The sequence below is a fragment of the Geotrypetes seraphini genome, chromosome 5 (genome assembly GCF_902459505.1).
Source record: "Geotrypetes seraphini chromosome 5, aGeoSer1.1, whole genome shotgun sequence".
In the NCBI taxonomy this organism is placed as follows: Eukaryota; Metazoa; Chordata; class Amphibia; order Gymnophiona; family Dermophiidae; genus Geotrypetes; species Geotrypetes seraphini.
The window spans coordinates 100567404-100591340 of NC_047088.1; the positions used below are offsets into that span (position 1 = coordinate 100567404).

Below are 23937 nucleotides of genomic sequence, written 5' to 3' on the forward strand. Positions count from 1 at the left end.
AACAAATCATGCAACACTGTCTGACTGTACCAACAGTAACTGGGATCCTGTTCTAGGTAGTAGCCTTGTAAATTTTCTTATAGAGGTTGACCTCACGTGGGCTACCAACATAGCCATGGTTCTGGCTTGACCCTCTAGAATCAGCCCAACTTGGGCATAAATTGACCAGAGATGCAATCTACAAGCTAGTTGGAAATAATGTGTTTTCTGATGACCACTCTCATCCTATTTGGATCAAAAGAAACAAAAATCTGGTTGGACTGTGTCTCTGCTCCCAATAGAAGGGTAAGGCTCACTTAGTCTAACGTATGCAGTATACTTTGACCAGGCTGGGAATGCAGTTTTGGGAAAAATGTTGGCAGAACAATTGACTAATCGAGATGGAACTCTGACTCTCCCTTAGTAAGAAACTTAGGATGTGTTAAAAGTTTGCTGGCGCCAAAAATGCAACTTTCCAGGTTAAATACTTCAGGTGACAAGAGTCAAGCAGTTCAAAAGGAGCTTTCATCAGCTGGGTAAAAATGACATTGAAATCCCATGACACAAGTGAAGTTATCCCAGGACAAGCAGGCATGATATTCTCACATGTGGGTGACGTCATCTACGGAGCCCCAGCGCGGACAGCTTTTCAAGCAAACTTGATTGAAGTTTCAAGTTTGCTACACTGCACCACGCATGTGCATGCCTTCTTGCCCACTACAGGGCGCATCCCCACCTCGTGGTCCTCAGTTCAGTTTTTTCCGCGGAGCCAGAAGCCCTGTGGAAATTGTGCTCTTAGCAATTTGCCTTCTGACACCGCGGCGGAGTGTATTCGCTCGGTCGCTGTGCTTGTTTTGTTGTTTTTATTAGTTGTCGGTTGTTTTTCGTAAAAAAAAAAAAAAAAATTTCTTTTGTTCGGCTCCGGGGGCTCCCGGTAGCCGCGGCCGTGGGACCTCTTTCGTTCCCGGCCTTTTTTTGATTTCATGTCCCGTCCCTTGACGGGTTTTAAAAAGTGCTCCCGGTGTGATCGGTTGCTCTCGATTACCGATCCACACCGGTGGTGCTTGATTTGCCTTGGTCCTGAGCACCCTATGGACACTTGTGATAGGTGCTCGACTTTTCAGTCTAGAGCGCTCCGCCGTCGCCGTGCCCGAATGGCGGAGCTCTTCGCTGTGGAACCCCGCGGCGGGGAAGGCCTCGACGTCGGCCTCGGCTTCGGCTCCGGCCTTGACCTCGGCCTCGGGTCCCTCGACCTCGCCGCGCGCTTCGACTTCGTCCAAGCCTGCTACCTCGACGAAGCCTGCCCAGGGTAAGTCTTCGCTTCCCTCCTCGACTCCAGGATCTGCGAAGAAGCCATCCTCGGGCTCCTCGATGGCGGGTGGGTCGTCCTCAGCCCCGCACCGAGTGCCGAAGTCGGGTACCCCGAGGGAATACTCGAGACCGAGGTCGCCCTCCAGGGAGCACCCGACGGCCCCGGACCTACCCGCCATGATGGGGGTTCCGGTCTTCCAGGACCTACTCCGAGCGCTGATTGCCTCGGAGCTGTCCGGGGCCCTCTCGCACCTGCAGCAGGCTTCGGCCTCGACTGCCCTGGCGTCGACCTTGGCTGCCCCGGCGTCGGCGGCCTCGGTCTCGGTGCCCTCGGCTTCGGCCCCGGGGTCCTCCCGGCCTCGACCACGGACCTTGCCCTCGACCTCGGCCTCGGTCGAGCAACCTGACGTGCGGCCTCGGGACAAGGTGCGTCAGGTTAGGAGGATCTCTTCATCTTCGTCGAGGTCCTCCCGGGGCTCCTCGCCCTCGGGTCGGCCTCGGGCGAGGCGCCGGCCGAGGAAGCCCAAGCGTTCTCGGGGTTCTCCTGGGAGACGCGGTCGCTCCTCGCCGACCGGGGGTGAGACATTGCGTGTCTCGGAGCTCCGCCACGATAATCCGAGGCTTTTTTCGGTCCTCCGAGGGAAGGGGTTCGAGAGACTCCTCGCCGAGACGGAGGGGGCGGTGCCTCGATGCCTCGTACCCCGGGGGACTTCCCCCAAGGGCTCCTCGGGGCAATAGGCGATCCCCGACCCCCTCCAGGTCGCTGGGTGGTGGCCTCCTGGGGATCGGGTCTGATAGGGAGCCTCGTTATTCCCACGAGGCCTCCCCCTCTTTCTTGGCGGCACGGGTTTTCGCGAACTCCTTCCCCGCCTTCCAAGCCCTCTTCCTTTTCAAAATTCGTGCAGGATATGGGACGTGCTTTGGACCTGGACTTACTCGCAGGTTCTCAGTATACGAAGGAGTTTTTTGGAGGAGCAGGACTTGCCCTCTCCCCAAGAGAAAACTCCTCGTCTGCCTCTCAATAAGGTCCTACACCAGACCTTCCTGAGAAATTTGGACTCCCCTCTTACAGTCACAGAGGTGCCGTCTAAGATGGAGTCCAAGTACCGGACCATCCCATGTAAGGGCTTAGAGAAAGCACAACTGTCTCACCAGTCGCTGCTCGTCGAGTCGGCGATGAAGAAATCACAGCCCTCCAAGGTCTCGGCGGCCGTCCCTCCCGGACGGGAGGGGCGGACCCTGGACAAGTTTGGTCGCCGCCTCTATTCCAATTCATTGATGGCTACTAGAGTCCTCAATTATGCCTTTACTTTTTCCTCCTATCTTCGACACATGGTGAAAGACTTGCCCCGCTATTATGGGGTCATGCCAGATTCCCATAAGGAGGGTTTTGCTACTTTCATGGCCACCTTGTCCCAATTGCGTCTGTACTTGTTCCACGCAGTTTATGACGCATTTGAACTGGCCTCGAGGGTCTCCGCCTTTGCAGTGGCGATGCGCCAGCTGGCATGGCTCCGTACGGTTGATATGGACCCGAACTTGCAGGAGCGTCTGGCCAATCTACCGTGTGTTGGATCGGAATTATTCGACGAGTCCCTGGAGGCGGCGACCCAAACGACTGTCGGAACATGAGCGCTCCATCGCCTCCTTGGTCCGTCCTAAACCTCGGGCCCCGCCGCAGAAGCCATTCAGACCTCCCCCGCGGCGATACCCGCAGAAGTCCACGCCGGCATTCTCTAGGCCTCCGCCCCGGCGCCCCCCGCAACAGGGTAGAGCGGGCCAACCCAAAACCTCAGGCGCAGGGGGCGTCCAAGCCGGCGCCGTCTTTTTGACGTGATGTGCGGATGGGGGCGGGCCCCCCTCCGCACTCTCGCCGGACCCCCTTCCCATCGGGGGTCGGCTGCGGGCCTTTCATGCGGCCTGGACCGGGATCACCTCAGATGCTTGGATGCTCCGGATCGTCTCCGAGGGCTACTCGCTCAATTTCTTAGCCACGCCGCCGGAACATTCCGCCGGGGGCTTCTCCGTGCAATCGAGCCCAGCTTCCTTTACTCCTCGCGGAAGCCAGGGCCTTGTTGAGCCTTTGGGCGGTGGAGCCGGTACCCCCCGACCAGCGGGGGCGGGGGTTTTACTCCCGTTACTTTTTGGTCCCAAAGAAGACCGGGGACTTACGGCCCATTTTGGACCTCCAGAAGCTCAACAAGTTCCTGGTCCGGGAGAAGTTCCGTATGTTGTCGCTTCCGGTTTTGTACCCTCTTTTGGAGGAAGGGGACTGGATGTTCTCCCTGGACTTGAAGGAAGCATAAACTCATGTTCCGGTGCATCCTGCCTTCCGCAAGTTCTTACGGTTTCAGGTGGGGGAGTCGCACCTTCAATATCGGGTCCTCCCCTTCGGACTGGCTTCGTCCCCTCGAGTCTTCACGAAGTGTATGGTGGTAGTCGCTGCAGCCCTGAGATCTCGGGGGCTACAGGTCTTTCCCTACCTGGACGATTGGCCAAGTCTCAATTGTGCCCGACTCAATCCCTTCAGTTTATCGGAGCCGTGCTGGACACGGTTCGCCTTCGTTCGTTTCCTCCTCCACCCTCGGTTGGAGGCCCTGCTTCGATTGAGTCGCCAGGGTTTCGCTGATGCCCCGTAGTATCGGCTCAGCGCATGATGGTTCTTCTGGGCCACATGGCATCGACGGTCCACGTTACTCCGTTCGCCCCGCTTGCATCTGAGGCTTCCTCAGTGGACCTTGGCCTCGCAGTGGCGTCAAGATCGCGACCCAGTCTCTTGTCCGATAACGGTGACTCCTTCTTTGAGACGCTCGCTCCGTTGGTGGACCAACTCTTCCAATCTTTCCGGGGGTTTGCTCTTTCTCGTTCCTCCGCATCGCAAGGTCCTGACCACGGACTCCTCGGAGTACGCATGGGGGGCTCAACTCGACGGTCTGTGGACTCAGGGTCTATGGTCGGCAGAGGACCGTCTTTGTCACATCAATGTGTTGGAGCTTCGGGCCATTTTTCTGGTGGCTCGAGCGTTCTGCCACTTGCTACACGATCAGGTAGTCCTCGTGCGGACGGACAACCAGGTGGCAATGTATTATGTGAACAAACAGGGCGGAACGGGCTCTTGGTCCTTGTGCCGGGAAGCTCTGCGCCTTTGGGAATGGGCGGTCTCCCAGAACATCTTCCTACGTGCGGTTTACATTCAGGGAGAGAGGAACTGTCTGGCAGACAAACTCAGTCGTCTTCTCCAGCCGCACGAGTGGTCGCTGAACTCCCGGGTTCTGCACGAGGTCTTCGACCGCTGGGGGACTCCTCAGGTGGATCTGTTTGCCTCCCCGGAGACTCACAACTGCCCCTCTATTGTTCTCGGATGTACTCCCGGGACCGTCTCGAGGCTGATGCCTTCCTTCTCGACTGGGGGGGGGGGAGGTTCCTTTATGCGTTCCCTCCTTTTCCTCTAATCTCGAGAACGTTGGTACATCTCAAATCGACCAGAGCCACTATGATTCTCATTGCGCCTCGTTGGCCCAGACAGCACTGGTTCTCCCTGCTCCTTCAACTCAGTGTCAGGGAACCTCTGCTTCTGCCTGTTTTTCCCTCTCTGCTGTCTCAGAGTCGGGGTTCGCTGTTACATCCCAATCTTCAGTCTTTACATCTGACCGCTTGGTTCCTTTCCCCTTGACTTCGGTTCCTGTTTCTCAGTCGGTGAGGGAGATTTTGGAAGCCTCGCGCAAGGTCTCGACTAGGCTTTGTTATTCCCAGAAGTGGACCAGATTTTCATCCTGGTGTTCCTCGAACCATCTGGACCCGAGTTCAGTTCCAGTGTCTTCGGTGCTGGAATATTTGTTGCATCTGTCTAAGTCTGGGCTGAAGACGACTTCCATTCGGGTGCATCTCAGTGCCATTGCGGCGTTCCATCGGCATCTCGAGGGTCGGTCTCTTTCTCTTCATCCTCTGGTAACTCGTTTCATGAGGGGTCTCGTGAATGTTCACCCTCCTCTGAAACCTCCTCCTGTAGTTTGGGATCTTAATGTGGTCTTAGTTCAACTGATGAGGCCTCCTTTTGAGCCTATCGACAAATCTCATCTTAAGTTTCTCACTTGGAAGGTGGTCTTTTTGCTTGCGCTCACATCCGCTCGTCGGATTAGTGAGCTGCAGGCTTTGGTTGCGGATCCACCTTTTACTGTGTTTCATCATGACAAGGTGGTTCTTCGCACCCATCCTAAATTTTTGCCTAAGGTTGTGTCTGATTTCCACCTCAATCAGTCCATTGTTCTTCCGGTGTTCTTTCCGAAGCCCCACTCTCATCCTGGTGAGGCGGCGCTTCACACGCTTGACTGTAAGAGGGCATTGGCCTTTTATCTCCAACGTACCAAATCTCATCGGAAGGTTCCTCAATTGTTTTTGTCCTTTGATCCTAATCGGTTGGGACATCCTGTTTCCAAGCGCACCTTGTCCAACTGGTTGGCTGCTTGTATTTCTTTTTGCTACGCTCAGGCTGGTCTCACGCTCCATGGTCGAGTCACGGGGCATAAGGTCAGGGCTATGGCAGCTTCTGTTGCTTTCCTCCGGTCTACTCCTGTGGAGGACATATGTAAAGCTGCCACTTGGTCTTCGGTTCATACGTTCACCTCCCACTACTGTCTGGACACTTTGTCCAGAAGCGACAGTCGGTGTTACGTAACCTGTTTTCCTAAATTGCCATCCTCCCACCTGCCCTTTTTTGGTTGGCTTGGAGGTCACCCACATGTGAGAATATCATGCCTGCTTGTCCTGGGATAAAGCACAGTTACTTACCGTAACAGGTGTTATCCAGGGACAGCAGGCATATATTCTCACAACCCGCCCTCCTCCCCGGGGATGGCTTCTTTGCTGGTTATGGAACTGAGGACCACGAGGTGGGGATGCGCCCTCTAGTGGGCAAGAAGGCATGCACATGCGTGGTGCAGTGTAGCAAACTTGAAACTTCAATCAAGTTTGCTTGAAAAGCTGTCCGCGCTGGGGCTCCGTAGATGACGTCACCCACATGTGAGAATATATGCCTGCTGTCCCTGGATAACACCTGTTACGGTAAGTAACTGTGCTGTTTGACCGGGGGCTTTATCGACAGCAAACCTCTCGTGAATTTAACAACTAGAGTCTGTAAAGAGATGGGCTTACCCACTACATGAGAATGGTAAGCACTGAGATGCACCATTACAGTTGGATTTTTAAACCAGACTCAGAGAGGTGTCCGAGGTATCCAAGCAGTTTCTGTGTAGGGCAAGAGAGAGAGGATCTGAGGCAGACCACCTCCATAATATCTTGGTGAAATCTTTTCTGGAAACAAGCAAGATTCTAGAGACACCCTCAGGCAGATTCAAGGACTAGAATTCTATACTCTCAACATCTAGGCTGTGGGGGCCTGTGCCTGAAAGTCGGGATGCAGAAGGCACCCCTCATTCTGCATAATGAGGGTCAGAAAACACGCTCATCTCCATGGTTCTTTGGAGGACAACTCTAGAAGGAGCAGGAACCAGATCTGTCTCAGCCAAAAAGGAGCAATCAGGATCATCATTTCCTGACATTGCTTGAGTTTTAGCAAAATCCCCCCTCAATTTGAGGAGAAAATCATCTGCCATTATTCTGCCCTGTGACCTGAGCCTGGAGCAGAACTGAGGGTCTTTGCTGTTAAGGTGAGATTCCCTACTCTTGGAAGATCTTTCAGGCTATATACCCATATTGAGAGACCACTCATGAGGTTGCATTATCCTGCTTAGTCTGGCCAACAAGATTGCTATTCTTGCTGGTTGCTCAAATTATCAACCAATAACCAACCTCCAATTTATATCCAAAATTGCAGAAAAAATTATCTTCAATCAGACTTCCACCTTTCTTGAAAAAACAGATGCCTTCCACCCGAATCAAACAGGATTCCGCCAACACTATTCCACTGAACTCTCTTTAATCAAACTTACCACTTCTATCCACTATTACGGTACATTGACCATAGGAAATCAATCTTACTAATCTCCTTAGATCTTACAGCTGCATTGACACAGTTGACCATAATCTTCTTCTAAACTGACTTCAATCGATAGGTGTCACAGGCTCAGCTCTAAATTGGTTTTCTTCCTTTTTCCATGACCAGGAATTCAAAGTATGCTTCGGTAATTCCACTTACTCTAATATCTCTCAGCAACATGGTGTCCCTCAAAGCTCCATATTATCTCCACTTTTATTCAATGTTTTCCTATCCCCCTTTCTAACACTAGCCCAGTCCATTGGATTCACTTGCTTTGCCTATGCTGATGATATTCAATTATTTCATCCCCTAAACCCAAACAATAATTCAGATATCTCAGAAATCAACCTCAAACTTACCAAAATTAACTCATGGCTTTCACAAAATATGCTATCACTAAATGTCAATACATCAAAGTGTGTATTGTTTCCTGCCACCGACACTGATTGTCTAGCTGATTCTTTCAAAATAGGCTCCATCCCAGTTCAGGTAGATACTAAAGTGAAAATACTTGGAATTAATCTTAGATCAAAACCTCTCTTTTCACAGGTAAATCAGTTCTGTAGTTAGCAAATGCTTCTACAAATTAAAATTCATTTGATCACTCTCATCTCTACTCGATCCTCTCTCTCTAAACATTCTCATCCACTCCCTCATCATTTCAATCATCGACTAAATTGCAACTCCCTTTATCAGGGTATAAATCAAAAAGAGATACGTAGAATTCAAATCCTACAAAACACGGCTGTTAAACTCATCTACCATGCAAAGAAATTTGATCACATTACTCCGCTTCTACGTGATGTGCACTGGCTCCCAATTCCCCATTGCATTACATTCAAAATTCTGTTACTCGCCTACAAAGTCAAACAACATCATATCCCTGCTTTCATAGACAAATATCTAATCCCTTACATAACGTGACCATTTATTTTTTTCATCAAAAGGGGACATCTATTAATTGTCAATCCTGCCCCCAATCCCACCTCAGCCCCAGCCCCATCCCAATCCCACCCTAGCTCCACCCCAACCCTGCCCTAGCTTCACCCCCAATCCCGCCCCCAATTTCTTCCATTCATTTTTCATGTAGACATATCTTATTAATTCTTAATGGTAACCATAAAATTTTAAAAAAACTACAAAGAACACTATACGCAGAGAAAATGTTAATTATCATTTATATTTGGGGGGTTTTCAAAGATGTCAAGGCAAATGACTTTCAAATATGCAATGTCACCTCAGTAACTAAAGAAAAATAGACAAATATAGTCAAAATATAGACAGCAGATATAAATTCTTAAAACTGACACGTTTTGATCACTAAATTAAAAATAAAATCATTTTTCCTACCTTTGTTGTCTTGTGATTTCATGAGTCTCTGGTTGCATTTCCTTCTGTCTGTATCCTTTCTTTTGTATCTTTCTTTCTGCACTCAGGCCCAACAATTGTCCCTTTCTATTCCCTCCCTCCTTCCTTCCCATGTCCTTAGTGCCCCAGAGCCTCCTTCCCATGTCCTTAGTGCCCCAGAGCCTCCTTCCCATGTCCTTAGTGCCCCAGAGCCTCCTTCCCATGTCCTTAGTGCCCCAGAGCCTCCTTCCCATGTCCTTAGTGCCCCAGAGCCTCCTTCCCATGTCCTTAGTGCCCCCAGAGCCTCCTTCCCGTGTCCTTAGTGCCCCCAGTGCCTCCATCCTGTGTCCTTAGTGCCCCCAGTGCCTCCATCCTGTGTCCTTAGTGCCCCCAGTGCCTCCATCCTGTGTCCTTAGTGCCCCCAGTGCCCCCGTCCTGTGTCCTTAGTGCTCCCAGTGCCCCCGTCCTGTGTCCTTAGTGCCCCCAGTGCCTCCGTCCTGTGTCATTAGTGCCTCCGTTTTGTGTCCTTAGTGCCTCCTTCCCATGTCTTTAGTGCCCCCAGTGCCTCCTTCCCATGTCCTTAGTGCCCCTTCCTGTCCTTAGTGTCCCCAGTACTTCCTTCCCATGTCTTTAGTGCCCCCAATGCCCCCTTCCCATGTCTTTAGTGCCCCCAGTGCCTCCTTCCTATGTCCCTCTCACTGTCTTCCACACTTTGTCCCACCCCCACCCCCCAAGCCAGCCTGCCTGCCTGCCTGTCTACCTCTCTCCCTCCCTCCCTGGCCAAAGCCAGGCTGCCAGCCTGTCTACCACTCTCCCTCCCTCCCTGGCCAAAGCCAACCTGCTTGCCTGCCTACCTATCTCCTTCCCTCCCTGCCGCAAAAAAAAAAAAAAAAACCTCCCCATCTTTCCCCCTGTCTGCTGCTCTTACTGCCCTGCCGCTACAGCTGCTAAACCCGACAGGAAGTCTTCTTTCCGACGTCGGAGAGGACGTTCTGGGCCAGCCAATCGCTGCCTGGCTGGCCCAGAATGTCCTCTCCGACGTCGGAATTGACGTTGGAAAGAAGACTTCCTGTCGGGTTTAGCAGGGCAGGGCAGTAAGAGCAGCAGATAGGGAGGCTTTTTTTTTTTTTTGCGGCAGGGAGGGACAGGAAGTGATCGCCTGTCCCGTTGTCCCCGAGCATAGCTTCGGGACGCTGTCCCTGAAAACGGGACATTTTGGCGTCCCGAAGCTCTCTGTGGGGACAACGGGACAGCAGGTCTGAAAACGGGACGTATGGTCACCCTATCCTTACGCCTCCTCTCGTACACTCCATTCAAACTATCAAGATCTTCTTGTTTTTCCCTCTATCAGAGAAATTTTCTATGACACCACTAAAAATTCAATTTTTCAGTTATGGAGCCCTCACTTTGGAACACTCGTTCAGCTTCGGAGGCAGCCTAACACCTAAAAACCTGGCTATTCTCAAAACTGTAACACTTCCCCCCTCTTAGGCCTCTCACCTTCCCCCTTTACACCTAACTCTTTAATCTCTCCACTGTAGTTCCTCTCTCATCTTTCTTCCTGTAAACCGTGCCGAGCTCCGCATTCGTGGAGATGGTGCGGTATATAAACCCAAGGTTTAGTTTAGTTTAGTTTAGTTTAGCCAGCGGCCGGAGACCACTGCGTTCAGCTTCAGAGGCAGCCAGAGGAGTCGGGAGTTAGCTGGGCTGAAGAAGCAGGAGCACGTGGGAGCTGAGGAAGAACGGAAGAGGGAGAAAGCCAAGGCAGGCAGAGCTGAGGCAAGGCATAGAGAGGGGCAGAGGCGAGAGATAGCTCCGCCCACCCCTCTGATGTCAGCGGCACCCGGCAGCCGATCTCCCCCTTAAAAGGGGAGGAGCCAGCGGCCGGAGACCACTGCGTTGAGCTTCGGAGGCAGCCAGAGGAGTCGGGAGGCAGCTGGGCTGAAGAAGCAGGAGCACGTGGGAGCTGAGGGAGAACGGAGGAGAGAGAAAGCCAAGGCAGGCAGAGATGAGGCAAGGCATAGAGAGGGGCAGAGGCGAGAGATATCTCCACCCACCCCTCTGACGTCAGCGGCACCCGGCAGCCGATCTCCTTAAAAGGGGAGGAGCCAGCGGCCGGAGACCACTGCGTTGAGCTTCGGAGGCAGCCAGAGGAGTCGGGAGTTAGCTGGGCTGAAGAAGCAGGAGCACGTGGGAGCTGAGGGAGAACGGAGGAGAGAGAAAGCCAAGGCAGGCAGAGATGAGGCAAGGCATAGAGAGGGGCAGAGGCGAGAGATATCTCCACCCACTCCTCTGACGTCAACGGCACCCGGCAGCCGATCTCCCCCTTAAAAAGGGAGGAGCCAGCGGCCGGAGACCACTGCATTCAGCTTCGGAGGCAGCCAGAGGAGTCAAGAGGCAGCTGGGCTGAAGAAGCAGGAGCACGTGGGAGCTGAGGGAGAACGGAGGAGAGAGAAAGCCATGGCAGGCAGAGATGAGGCAAGGCATAGAGAAGGGGCAGAGGCGAGAGATATCTCCACCCACCCCTCTGACGTCAGCGGCACCCGGCAGCCGATCTCCCCCTTAAAAAGGGAGGAGCCAGCGGCCGGAGACCACTGCATTCAGCTTCGGAGGCAGCCAGAGGAGTCGAGAGGCAGCTGGGCTGAAGAAGCAGGAGCACGTGGGAGCTGAGGGAGAACGGAAGAGGGAGAAAGCCAAGGCAGGCAGAGCTGAGGCAAGGCATAGAGAGGGGCAGAGGCGAGAGATAGCTCCGCCCACCCCCTGACGTCAGTGGCACCCGGCAGCCGATCTCCCCCTTAAAAGGGGCGAGAAGCAAAGGCGCTCGCCTTAGCGAGAGCACCTTTGCGAAGAGCCTTAAGAAGAGCCAAATCTTTGACAACAGGACACCTTTTTTTTTTTCTTTCTTTTTGTTTAATTCTCTCATTTACTTACTAACAGGCAGACCTTAAATACAACTTGGATATGGCAGGGAGAACAAGAAGCGCGAAGTCTACATTCAAGGCCGGCACTCCTTCCACCGGGGGGATCCAGGAGGCGACCACGGCCTGCGTACAGAAGGAGGAGGACCCAGGACGGCGGACGAAGGTCTCCATGCAGACCGAGACCATCCCCCAGCAGTACACTACAGTCTCTACACAGACAGAGCAGGTTGGTCAGCTGAATGGTCAGGGAGGAGGTGAAACGCCTGAGAAGCATCAGAGAGGATGAGGCCTACATCGATGAAGTAGTGCAGGAGCTGTCCCAAATCACCAAGCAGGCCCGTGACAGGTCCTTCCTTGAGACGCCCAGACTATCGGCCTTGAAACCAACCACAGGGGTCCAGGAGGAGGCTGGGGATGCTGACTCCTGGCAGCTGGTGACATCCTCCACGGGTAAACGTAGGAAACCAACTCCCCCCCCTCTTTCAATCTCTTCACCTTCTTCTTCTTCTTTTTCTTACCAGGGTAGCTCCACATCGACCCCACAACTTATCCTGAGGAACAGATTCCAGGCCTTGCAAGAAGAGACTGCTGACGAGGAACAGGAGCGGGTCCAACACAAGGCTCTATCTCCGGGGACAATGGATCGACCCCCCCAGAAGAAGCGTAGAGTAATAGTCATCGGGGATTCCATGCTGAGGTGCACCGAGGGACCAATTTGCAGACCAGACATGCAATCGAGGGAGGTCTGCTGGAGCCAGAATCTGAGATGTGACCGCCTGTTTTGATAGACTGCTCAAGCCCCAAGATCACTTCCCCATGCTGCTCATCCATGTCGGAACGAATGACACTGGCAGGAACACACCAGAGGACACAACTAGAGACTTCAGAGCTCTGGGGGAGAGGCTAAAGCGGACAGGAGCACAGGTGGTCTTCTCTTTGATCCTTCCAGTTAGATGTAAGGGAAGGGCCAGGGACGAGTGTATCCTGAGGACAAATGAGTAGCTATATGGATGGTGCCGGGAAATGAACTTCGGATTTCTAAATCATGGAGAGACGTTGCAGGAACTTCAGAGACAAGATGGACTCCACCTGACCAGTAGAGGTAAGAACGTCTTCGGACACCAACTAGCCCGCCTGCTTCGCAGGGCTTTAAACTAGGTAAGTCGGGGGAAGGTACCCACTCACATACCAGAGCAGTAAGTGATAATCCTGATGAGGTGAGTCGAAACTCCGCTTCTAGGTCCGAGGTAAGTACCCTCACTGCAAACGATTCTCTAGGAGTCACTTTGACTCAGATGGGAAATTCTCTACAGGGACTTATCAAACACAAGGTGTGGAGGGCTATGTATGTTAATGCACACAGTTTAGGCAATAAAATTCTAGAATTGGAGACCGAAATAATAAATGCCGACCTGGATGTAGTGGCAATATCCGAAACCTGGTTCATGGACTCTCATGGGTGGGACATGGCTATACCGGGCTACAACTTACTTCGTCAAGACAGAGAGGGTAAGTTAGGGGGAGGGGTAGCACTATACATTAAAGAAGACATCAAAACGACCAGGATCACAGATGTCAAGTACACCGGGGAATCTCTCTGGGTGAACCTGGCCAGAGGCAGAGAAAAATGCCTGTATCTTGGTGTGATATATAGACCTCCAAAACAACTGGAAGACAAAGACATGGAACTAATTTAAGACATTGAGAATATCACTCTATGGGGGGACGCTGTTCTGCTAGGGGACTTCAACATGCCTGATGCGGATTGGAACACACATACAGCGACAACTAGCAGCAGCAGGAGGCTATTAACGTCCATGAAGGGAGCATGACTTAAACAAATGGTATTGGAGCCCACTAGGTCCCAGGTGATCCTGGACCTGGTACTCACCAACGGGAAAAGCGTCTCGGAGGTCTCGGTAGGAAATACGCTAGCCTCCAGTGACCACAACATGATACGTTTCAACCTCAGGAAAGGTTTCCCTAGATCAAACACAAAGACAAAGGTACTCCACTTCCGAGGCACTGACTTCGAACGCATGGGAGATTTTGTCCATCGGGCATTGCAGAACCAAGCTGAGACGGATGATGTTGAAGCTATGTGGTCAACCCTGAAATCTACCATACATGAAGCAACAAACCTCTACATTAGATCAGTAAACAAACGGCAGAGAAACAATAAACCCCAATGGTTCACCGCTGAGATCTCGTGCCTCATTAAAGAAAAGGAAAAGGCATTTATTTCCTACAAACGTACGGAGAAAGTGGAAGCCAAACTAAAATATACAGCCAGGGCCGCAGCGGTCAAAACGGCAGTCAGGGAGGCCAAACTTCGAGTGGAAGAAACTTTAGCGAAGAACCTCAAGAAGGGAGACAAATCCTTCTTCAGATATATTAGCGACAGGAAAAGAAACACAGAAGGGATAGTACGCCTAAAAAGCCAGATGGGAAGTACGTGGAATCAGATTCCGAAAAAGCCGAACTTCTGAATGAGTACTTCTGCTCAGTCTTCACCAACGAGGCACCGGGGCATGGTCCACACCTACAGACAAAGCAAAGAGCGGAAGACCCGTTTTGGAATTTCGAGTTCACACCCGGAGACGTCTACTGCGAACTGAAAACACTCAAGGTGAATAAAGCCATGGGTCCGGACAATCTACACCCCAGAGTACTCAGGGAGTTGTGTGATGTCCTGGCGGAACCTCTATCCGTACTCTTCAATCTCTCCCTCAGTACAGGGAGAGTACCCATGGACTGGAAAACAGCTAACATTGTTCCACTGCACAAAAAAGGTTGTAGAACGGAGGCTGTGAATTACAGACCGGTGAGTCTAACATCAATAGTGTATAAACTCATGGAAACACTAATCAAACGTAAAATAGACACGATCCTAAATGAGGAGAATCTACTGGATCCCAGTCAACATGGATTTACCAAGGGTAGGTCCTGCCAATCCAATCTCATCAGCTTCTTTGACTGGGTAACAAGAAAGCTGGACTTGGGAGAATCCCTAGACGTAGTGTACGTAGACTTCAGTAAAGCGTTCGATAGCGTCCCTCACCGTAGGCTGTTGAGCAAGATGAAATCGATGGGGTTGGGAGAAACGCTAACTGCATGGGTCAAGGATTGGTTAAGTGGTAGACTTCAGAAGGTGGTGGTTAACAGTACCATCTCTAAAACGTCAGAAGTGACGAGTGGAGTACCGCAGGGCTCTGTCTTGGGCCCGCTCCTTTTCAACTTATTCATAAAGGACCTGACTCAGGGGCTTCAAGGTAAAATAACACTATTCGCTGACGACGCCAAACTATGTAACATAGTGAGCGGCTCCGATTTACATGATAATATGAAGCATGACCTGTTTTTGTTGGAACATTGGTCATCTACCTGGCAGCTGGGCTTCAACGTCAAGAAATGTAAGGTTCATGCACCTCGGCAGTAGAAATCCGTGCAGAACTTACACCTTAAATGGTGTGACCTTAGCTAGGACTGTAACAGAACGAGATTTGGGAGTGATCATCAGTGCAGATATGAAAGCTGTCAGTCAAGTGGAGAAGGCTTCATCTAAGGCAAGACAAATGTTAGGTTGTATCCGCAGAAGTTTCGTCAGCCGGAAGCCTGAGGTCATCATGCCGTTATACAGAACCATGGTGAGACCACATCTGGAATACTGTGTGCAATTCTGGAGGCCACATTACCATAAAGATGTGCTAAGAGCAGTCGGTTCAGCGGATGGCCACCAGGATGGTCTCGGGGCTCAAGGATCTCTCATACGAAGAGGGGCTGAACAAATTACGGCTCTACTCTCTCGAGGAACGTAGGGAGAGGGGAGACACGATTGAGACATTTAAATACATCACTGGACATATCGAGGTGGAAGAAGATATTTTCCTTCTCCAAGGACCCTCGGCTATAAGAGGGCATCCGCTTAAACTCAGGGGCGGGAAATTTCATGGTGACACCAGAAAGTATTTCTTCACCGAAAGAGGGGTTGATCAGTGGAACAAGCTTCCGATACAGGTAATCGAGGCCAACAGCGTGCCAGATTTTAAGGGTAAATGGGATGCCCATGTGGGATCCCTAAGAGGGTGGAGTTAAGGATGGTCATTAGGAGCGTGATCTCCAGGAGTGGGCAGACTTGATGGGCTATGGCCCTTATCTGCTGTCATTTTTCTATGTTTCTATGTTACATATACAGCAAGAGTCCTCTCTCCCACTATTCAAGACTAAGCTCAACTTTTTTATTCAAGGATACCTACGATACCTAACCTAGGATTCCGTCTGCTTTTCCTGAAATAATTTTCACTTCAGGTTCACAACACCAAATGCCTTGCTTGAGGCAAACTAGACCTAATGTTCTACCCTCCATCTTCCTTTTTTTAGGTTTTTTTTTAAATCTTGATGTATTAATGCCACCTCTTGTACCTTCCACCCTTATGTTGTCAGTCTTATGTCTTGTCACTTTGCCCTCTCACTGTATTATGTGATGGGTTTTCTTTCTTTTTCTTTCCCTTCTTAATATCTGTTTTTAAATGTATTTCATTTACTGTAAACCATCTAGATTTGTTTTGATAGACGGTATAACCCTCTGTTGTAGTTCCTTCCTATTTCTCCTACTGTAAACCGCGTCGAGCTCTACGAACGTGGAGATGATGTGGTATACAAACCTAAGGATTAGATTAGATATCAAGACATTAATAAACTTGGAAACATGAAGGATGGTTCACTACCATAACTGTACTACCTCCTGATACAAGGAGTAAGAGCCCTTACTGACAACTCCCCATTTATTCACATAATGCATTGCAACTTAGTTGTCAGTTTGGATGAGAATAGTTTGGTTCTGTAACTGATTGATTTCCGAAAACCTTTATTGTGTTCTAAATAGTCCTTAGTTCCAAAATGTTGAAGTGGAGATCTGTTTCCTGAGCAGATCACAATCCTTAGGTATGAAGCCTATCTACATAAGACTAGACATACTAGGTCAGACCAATGGTCCATCTAGTCCAGCATCCTGTTTCCACATTGGTCAATCCAGGACACAAGTACCTGGCAAAACCCAAACAGTAACAACATTCCATGCTATCAAGCAGTGGCTTCCCCCATGTCTATCTCAATAGTATACTATGCATTTTTCCTCCAGGAACTTGCCATTCCTTTTTTAAAATCAGTTATGCTGGCCTGGAACCTTTTCTCCAATGTCAGAATTGATGTCTGGGGAAGGCTTGTGGGCCAGCAGTGTGCAATCGCTGCACACGCCTGGCTCTTCCCTGCCTGGAGTTGCGGCAGCGGCGGGGGATAATTGAATGGAGGTTGTGGTGGTGGCAGTGAGGAATAGGCAGCCCGCCCGCGTACCCATAACAGTCGGCCCACGTACCCCCTAACATTTGCGTACCGCAGATTGAGAAACACTGTCCTAGGGTGCTGAAGGAACTTAGGTAAGTTTGGTAGCTCTGCTGACTGACCTTTTCAACAAGTCTCTAGAGTTGGGAGTGGTGGCGGATGTGGTCCCTCTCCACAAAAGCGGAAGTAAGGAAAAAGTAGGAAATTACAGGCCGGTAAGTCTGACTTCTGTGGTAAGCAAATTAATGGAAGAAACACTTTTAAAACAGAGAATGGTCAAGTTTCTGGAATCCTGTGGATTACAGGATCGGAGGCAACATGAATTCACTAGAGGTAGGTCTTATCAGACAAATCTGATCAATTTCTTTGACTTGGTGACCAGAGAATTGGATAGAGGATGTGCGCTAGATGTAGTGTATTTAGATTTTAGCAAAGCCTTTGACAGTGTTCCACACAGACATCTAATAAATAAACTGAGTGCCCTCGGGATGGGTCCCAAAGTGACGGACTGGGTCAAGAACTGGTTGAGTGGAAGGCAACAGAGGGTAGTGATAAATGGAGATCTCTCTGAGGAAGGGGATGTTACCAGTGGTGTGCCTCAAGGTTCTGTTCTTGGACCTGTTTTTTTTTTTTAACATTTTTTAAAACAATATTGTTGAAGGTTTTTCTACTAAGATGTGCCTCTTTGCGGATGATACCAAAATCTGCATTAGAGTAGACATGCCGGATGGTGTGAATAACATGAAGAAAGACCTGGCGAAGCTTGAAGAATGGTCTGAAATTTGTAAGCTAAAATTTAATGCTAAGAAATGCATGGTCATGCATTTGGGCTGCAAAAACCTGAGGAACGGTACAGTTTAGGGGGTGAAGAACTTATGTGCATGACAGAAGAGCAGAACTTTGGTGTGATTGTATGTGATGATCTTAAGGTGGCCAAACAGGTTGAAAAGGTGACAGCGAAAGCTAGAAGTATGCTAGGTTGCATAGGGAGAGGTATGGCCAATAGGAAAAAAAAGGTATTGATGCCCCTGTGTAAGACTTTGGTGAGACCTCATTTAGAATATTGTGTACAATTCTGGAGGCTGCACCTTCAAAAATATATAAAAAGGATGGAGTCAGTTCAGAGGAAGGCTACTAAAATGGTATGTGGTCTTCATCATAAGACATATGGGGACAGAAGTAAAGATCTCAATCTGTATACTTTGGAGGAAAGGCAGGAGAGGGGAGATATGATAGAGATGTTTAAATATCTACATAATATAAATGCACATGAGTTGAGTTTCTTTCATTTGAAAGTAAACTCTGTAATGAGAGGGCATAGGATGAAGTTAAGAGGTGATAGACTCCGGAGAAATCTAAGGAAATACTTTTTTGCAGAAAGAGTGGTAGATGCATGGAACAGTCCCCTAGAAGAAGTGGTAGACACAGAGACTGTGTTTTAATTCAAAAGGGCCTGGGATAGGTAAGTGGGATCTCTCAGAGAGAGAAAGAGATAATGGTTATTGCGGATGGGCAGGCTAGATGGGCCATTTGGCCTTTATCTGCCATCATGTTTCTGTTTCTAAGCTACTAGGAATAAATTAGACTGGTATAGAGAGCCTTAGGATTTTATTATATGCTTTATGTAGTGTTTGTTTCTTAGATAGTCTTAGGGTTATATTGTATGCTATTGTTTGATTATTTACAGGTAATGAAATATAAAGAGTTCTCCTGTTGTCCTAATTAGAATAATTGACAATAATGTATAGAAATGAAGTATAAAGTATAGAAATGAGCTAGGGGTGTGTGGGAGGGACTGGAGACTAAGCCAGACCCTGCTCTGCCTGCCAGAAACTATCTAGCAGAAGGTTCAAGCTTACAAAACTGTTTAACTATAAAAGGCTATTATCCTATGGAGACTAGCTAAGTAAAGTTTGTTCTTTTAAGATCTAAACCAGTGGTCTCAAACTCAAACCCTTTGCAGGGCCACATTTTGGATTTGCAGGTACTTGGAGGGCCGCAGAAAAAATAGTTAATGTCTTAAGAAATGACAATTTTGCATAAGGTAAAACTCTTTATAGTTTATAAATCTCTCCCCCTTGAAGGCCAGCATGTTCCCCACTTCTTTGCAGCGTCCTCCAGTGCCCCCCCGGCCTCAAAGTCTTAGTTTCAGCTAATTACTGCAGCCTGCAGAGAGGATTGTCGGTGCTGTAACGTTCCTTGCAGGCTGCCATCGGCCTCCCTCTGCTGCAGACCTACCCCTCTTCTGACGTCAGGGGCAGGATCGCGGCAGAGGGAACATGCTGCTGAGGACCAAGGCAGTTGCAAGGATCGCTACAGCACCGACGATCCTCTCTGTAGGCTGCGGTAATTATCTGAAGGTAAGAGCAGGAGGAAGCCGGAGGACGCTGCAAAGAGCATGCAGCACTAGTACAGGCTGCGGGCCGCAAAATAGTACCTGACAGGCTGTATGTAGCCCCTGGGTCGCAAGTTTGAGACCACTGATCTAAACTGTTTATAGATGGGAGCCTACAATTGAGCTTTTTCGCGTGTGTGGATCACCGGACTTGATGGACCCAGGGTCTGATCTGGAGATGGCAATTTTTATGTTCTTATGTTTTCTTCCCAAACCTATCAAAGCTCAGAGCAAAATAATATATACTTACCCAAATATAAGTCTTCTATTCTTCCTCTTTCTCTCTCAGAAAGAATGCTAACTTGGGGTTAGATTCACTAAATCTTCCGATCCTGTACTGATGATCACAAAACCAATTTTACTGGTTTTGCAATCATTCCCCAACCCTGACCCAATTCACTAAACTGCTGTCCTATCAATCTGTGATCTGATCCGATCCTGCCATGCAAATGATTAAAACCCCATGCAAAATAGCCAAGCTATTGATTCACTAACAATTGCTTAAAAAACGACTGCTGTAGACCTTTTGGTAACTGTGTTACTGACAGGTCTGCCTGGTTTTTTTTCTTTTTCTTTTAATGGCACTGATATTATAAATGCAAAATATCAGCCCCCGATTTAAAAAAAAAAATGCAAAAACACACCCCCTGACAGTGCTCCCTCCCCCTTCCTCGAACCTCCAAAAAAAGCCCCTCTACCGCCGCCCTTCACTTCAAAATTATGACAGGAGAGATTCCCACTCTCTCCTGCCATCGGGCCGACTACCCACCCACCAAAAAAGAAACGGTAGGAGGGATGCCGACTCCCTACTGCTACCGGACACCCCCTTCTCGTTCTCCTCCCCCCCCTGCTGGTACCTGTAAAAGTTGGTAGCAGGAGGGGTGCTGAGTCACTCCTGCTCCATAGCCTCCTGCAACGCATCTTGGCCTTAGGCCACGCCTCGGTGCATCATGTGATGCATGGGAAGGGGCCTAAGACCCTGATTGGCTCAGGTGCCTTGGGCTCCTCCCTTGGGAGGGGCCTGAGGCGTCTTAGCCAATCAGGGACTTCCTTAGTGAGTACCTAAGGTAGTCACCAGCTCTAGTAAGCGATTGAGTCGCTCTCGCTCTCTCTCCAAACAGACCCTTTGAAGCTCACAGAAACTAAGTAACACCTAATTCAGGTCAGCAGCACTGGTGTCTGTTTCTTATGACAAAGACGGAAACAGACTTTGTTTTAGGACCAGAGCCCAAACTCTCTGTTTAACTTTAAATCTTCTGTTTTAATTTAGGTTCTACCTCTGGTAAAACACTTCTCTTTTAAAAGTATTGGAAAGGATTGTATACTCTGTTATTAACTAGTTCTAAAATGTGCTTTTATTTCTATTTTTTAAAGGAAACTAAGCCAGACCCTGCTCTGCCTGCCAGAAACTAATTCTAGCAGCAGGTTCAAGCTTACAAAACTGTCAAACTATAAAAGGTTATTATCCTATGGAGACTAAGTAAAATTTGTTATTTTAAAATCTAAACTGCCATCTTTTAAGATCCAAGCTGCCATCCAGAAGACTGCCACCAATTCCTCCTGTATACACCTCACTCATATGCATATTCTTTATGGATATCCTAAAAATCTGGCCTGTTTGCAGCCCTTGGAAAAGCCTGCTCCAGAGTATGTGCTTAAAATCCTTTTAGGGCCCTAAACAAATGGACATTAGGTTCCCTAGACAGAATTCTTCAGATTTATACCAAACAACTTCCTCCTCACACCTGAACTTATCTACTAGTAATAACTCCAGCATAGTGCTCCTTGCTCTGACAAAGGTGACTCTAGCACAGCATCCCCCTTTTCTGTCCTCCTACTCTCTTCCTGGTATTCTTCCTCAATATCTCTCTCTCCATCTACCCAACTGCATACCTCTTTCCATTCTTTCCCCCACTCCAGTGGCTCTAGCACAGGACTTACTAATTGGGTGATGGTGCTTAAGGCACAGAATTTGATTCCTCTTTTCTGCCTCTTCTCCATTTTTCTAATATGTACTTTCCTGCCTCCTTCTCCCTCCACCCCTTTTTTTTCCTCCCCTAGCACCTGGTCTGCTTCCTTCCTCAGCATCCATTCGTTCCCAAAATCTTCGCCCTGCCCCCTTCCTCATCTCCATTTCACCAACTATTGTTTCTGCTTCAGTGTGTCTTCTTCCTTTCTCATCTCTTGTCATTTGAGTGGTAGGAGACTGTACTGATCTCTTAACCACTCAGTGCTGGCACTTTGGACCACCAAAAAAGAGACTGTGTTCAATGGTACAATTATGTTTCATGGCCCTCTTTGAGTTGGGATGGGACTAAAAGTTGAGATGAAAGACCAGGTACATAGCTTGGAGAAAAGAAATTCAGGCCTGACTTTTGATCAGGAAATCACTGATATGGGTGAGGGTAGGTTTTTACTACCTGTCCAAATTTGAAAGATTTGCCCTTCTTTTGCACAAATAGGTTATGCAAAAATTGTGCCTTATGGCATAGTTGAACTACTATAATGTTCTGTACTTTTTTTTTGTTCCGTTTGTCTAGGATGCAGTATAGTTAGAGGGTCCACAATACTGAACTGAGGCATTTGATTTTGGCCAGGACCTAGGCTGAGGAATCGTGTGTTTTTCCCCGCTTATAAGACCTTTATTTTAGACTTTAAGGCTTTCCCTAGCTTTGTCCTTGCATAGATGATAGGTAAGCTATTGTGTCCTCCACCTTTATGCCCCTTATATGCACAAGGAGGGAAGTTTGATTCTCCCTTCAGTTAGTACTTTTACATTTTCAAGGGCTTGTGATTTTCCTACACTATTTCACTGTTGTGGAATAACTTGCTTTTTGCTCTTAGTTGAATGTTTTAATTGGAATCAGTTTTGACTGCTACAGTTTTTTTTGTTAAATGTATTGTATTCAAATTGTTGAGAGCTATTTTGTAAAAATAAAAAAAGACTCCTTTTATGTAACCCACCCTTGGGACTTTGGTAGGATGGGCTATATATTGGAATAAAGAGAATGTTTCAGCTGCTCCAAATGACCTGGAGCAATCTGCAAAATTTATCTTATAAATGATTGCAACTGACTCTATATCATTTGGACATGCTGAACTTATAGCTTTGCCTTTATGTATATGGCAATAGGCATGTTATTTGGATGGACGGGTAATATCTCCATGCTTATGAGCCACAGAAGGAATCCACTCCAGCTTTTGATTCCCTTTTCCTTCACTAGAGGGCACTACTGCCCCCTTCAGTTTTTCCTTCTCCATGCAAACCGGAAGGAGTCTTTATGATCTGCTCAATTTATTTCTTTACTTTTTTCCAGTCTTTTTCTGTTCTTTTTGTGACTTTTCAATGGTTTTCAGTACTCAGAGCTCCCCTCATTGAGAGTTCAACTCTGCCTGCATGAGGAAGAAGCAGCCTGAGGTCTGCAGCTGATAGGCCAATCCCTCTGTGGTACCTGTTGGCCAACCTGCAGAAACCTTTTGGAGCTCGGGGTCCATTCCCTTTGTAGCATTTCTTGTCAGGTATCCGTAGGGGGCTCAGCAGAGTTCTGCAGGGTGCCAGCTATGATTTACCTTCCCCCCTACCCCTTTTTGTGTCCACAGGTCTACTGGGGTTCGAGGCTGTCAGACACCGGTCAGACTGGCAGCCTGAAGATTTAGCGTTGGCAGGAGCGGTCCATTTGAGACAGTGATTTCTTCTCCCAGATCCAGCTACCTTTGGAGCTGAGATAGGCTGCAGCACAGGTCACAGTGAATAAGGCTGTTAAAGCCTATGAGGAAAATCGGGGGGGGGGGGGGTCTTTAAAACTTTCTTTTTTTTTTTAAGGTTTCTGCCCCTTCCATTAGGTTTTCCTGCCTCCTAAAATTTGCTCTTTTTTAAATTTTAGTTCAAGTATTTTGGAACTTTTTTTGGCCCCAAAATGGAGCCACAGTGGCCATCTTGGATTTCCCGATTATTACTTTTTTTTCAAAGTTCTCCAGAACCTTAAAATCACCTAGTTTTGCCTCAAAACTGTCTGGAATGAAGTCCCCTGCCTCCTTTATCCAGCAAACAAAGCCCAGCAATTTCACCAAGCAGTACTGAGGTTTTGGAAGTGAAACAAATACCGCTAAAATAAAATAGCAAGAAAAGATTCCCAGGGACATGTAGAGCAGAGTTGTTAACCGTCCATCTTAAGCAATGACGTCACTTCCCCAGCAAATTTCCTTTCAAGGAATAAATAGAACTGGCCGATCTCATGTCCAGCATGGCAGATCATTGGCCAAAATCTCTACCTGACAGCAGACCGCAAGCCTCTAGATACCCCAGGCAGTCTAATTTTCATGGCTCCAGACACTTTCGTCAGTATTCAAGTGGCACCTCCTTTCAGAGATCTTCCAGGGAGCCAGACAGAGATTCTCAGGTCTCAGGTGGAGCCAAGCCTTCAGTTTTCACTCTGCTCCAACCTCATAAGAACATAAGAATAGCCTTACTGGGTCAGACCAATGGTCCATCAAGCCCAGTAGCCCATTCTCACGGTGGCTAATCCAGGTCACTAGTACCAACCCAAGGTGTAGCAATATTCCATGCTACCAATACAGGGAAAGCAGTGGCTTCCCCTGTATCTTTCTCAATAACAGACTATGGACTTTTCCTCCAGGAACTTGTCCAA

General features: G+C 48.7%; 1 protein-coding gene across 5 annotated transcripts in view; it reads left to right on the forward strand.

Moving 5' to 3' along the window:
* ORAI3 (ORAI calcium release-activated calcium modulator 3) overlaps positions 1-23937 on the forward strand; it is a 55189-nt gene that overhangs the window by 26588 nt on the left and 4664 nt on the right. The window contains exon 2 of one of the 5 annotated variants that reach the window (XM_033945732.1): positions 20663-20746. The exons of 2 other annotated variants lie outside the window; for them this stretch is intronic. The gene's annotated coding sequence lies outside the window, so the exon portion shown is untranslated. Of the gene's footprint in view, positions 1-12546; positions 12656-20662; positions 20747-21851; positions 21982-23937 lie in introns of those variants that run through there. 2 more of the 5 variants (XM_033945734.1, XM_033945733.1) reach the window with 2 other exon arrangements.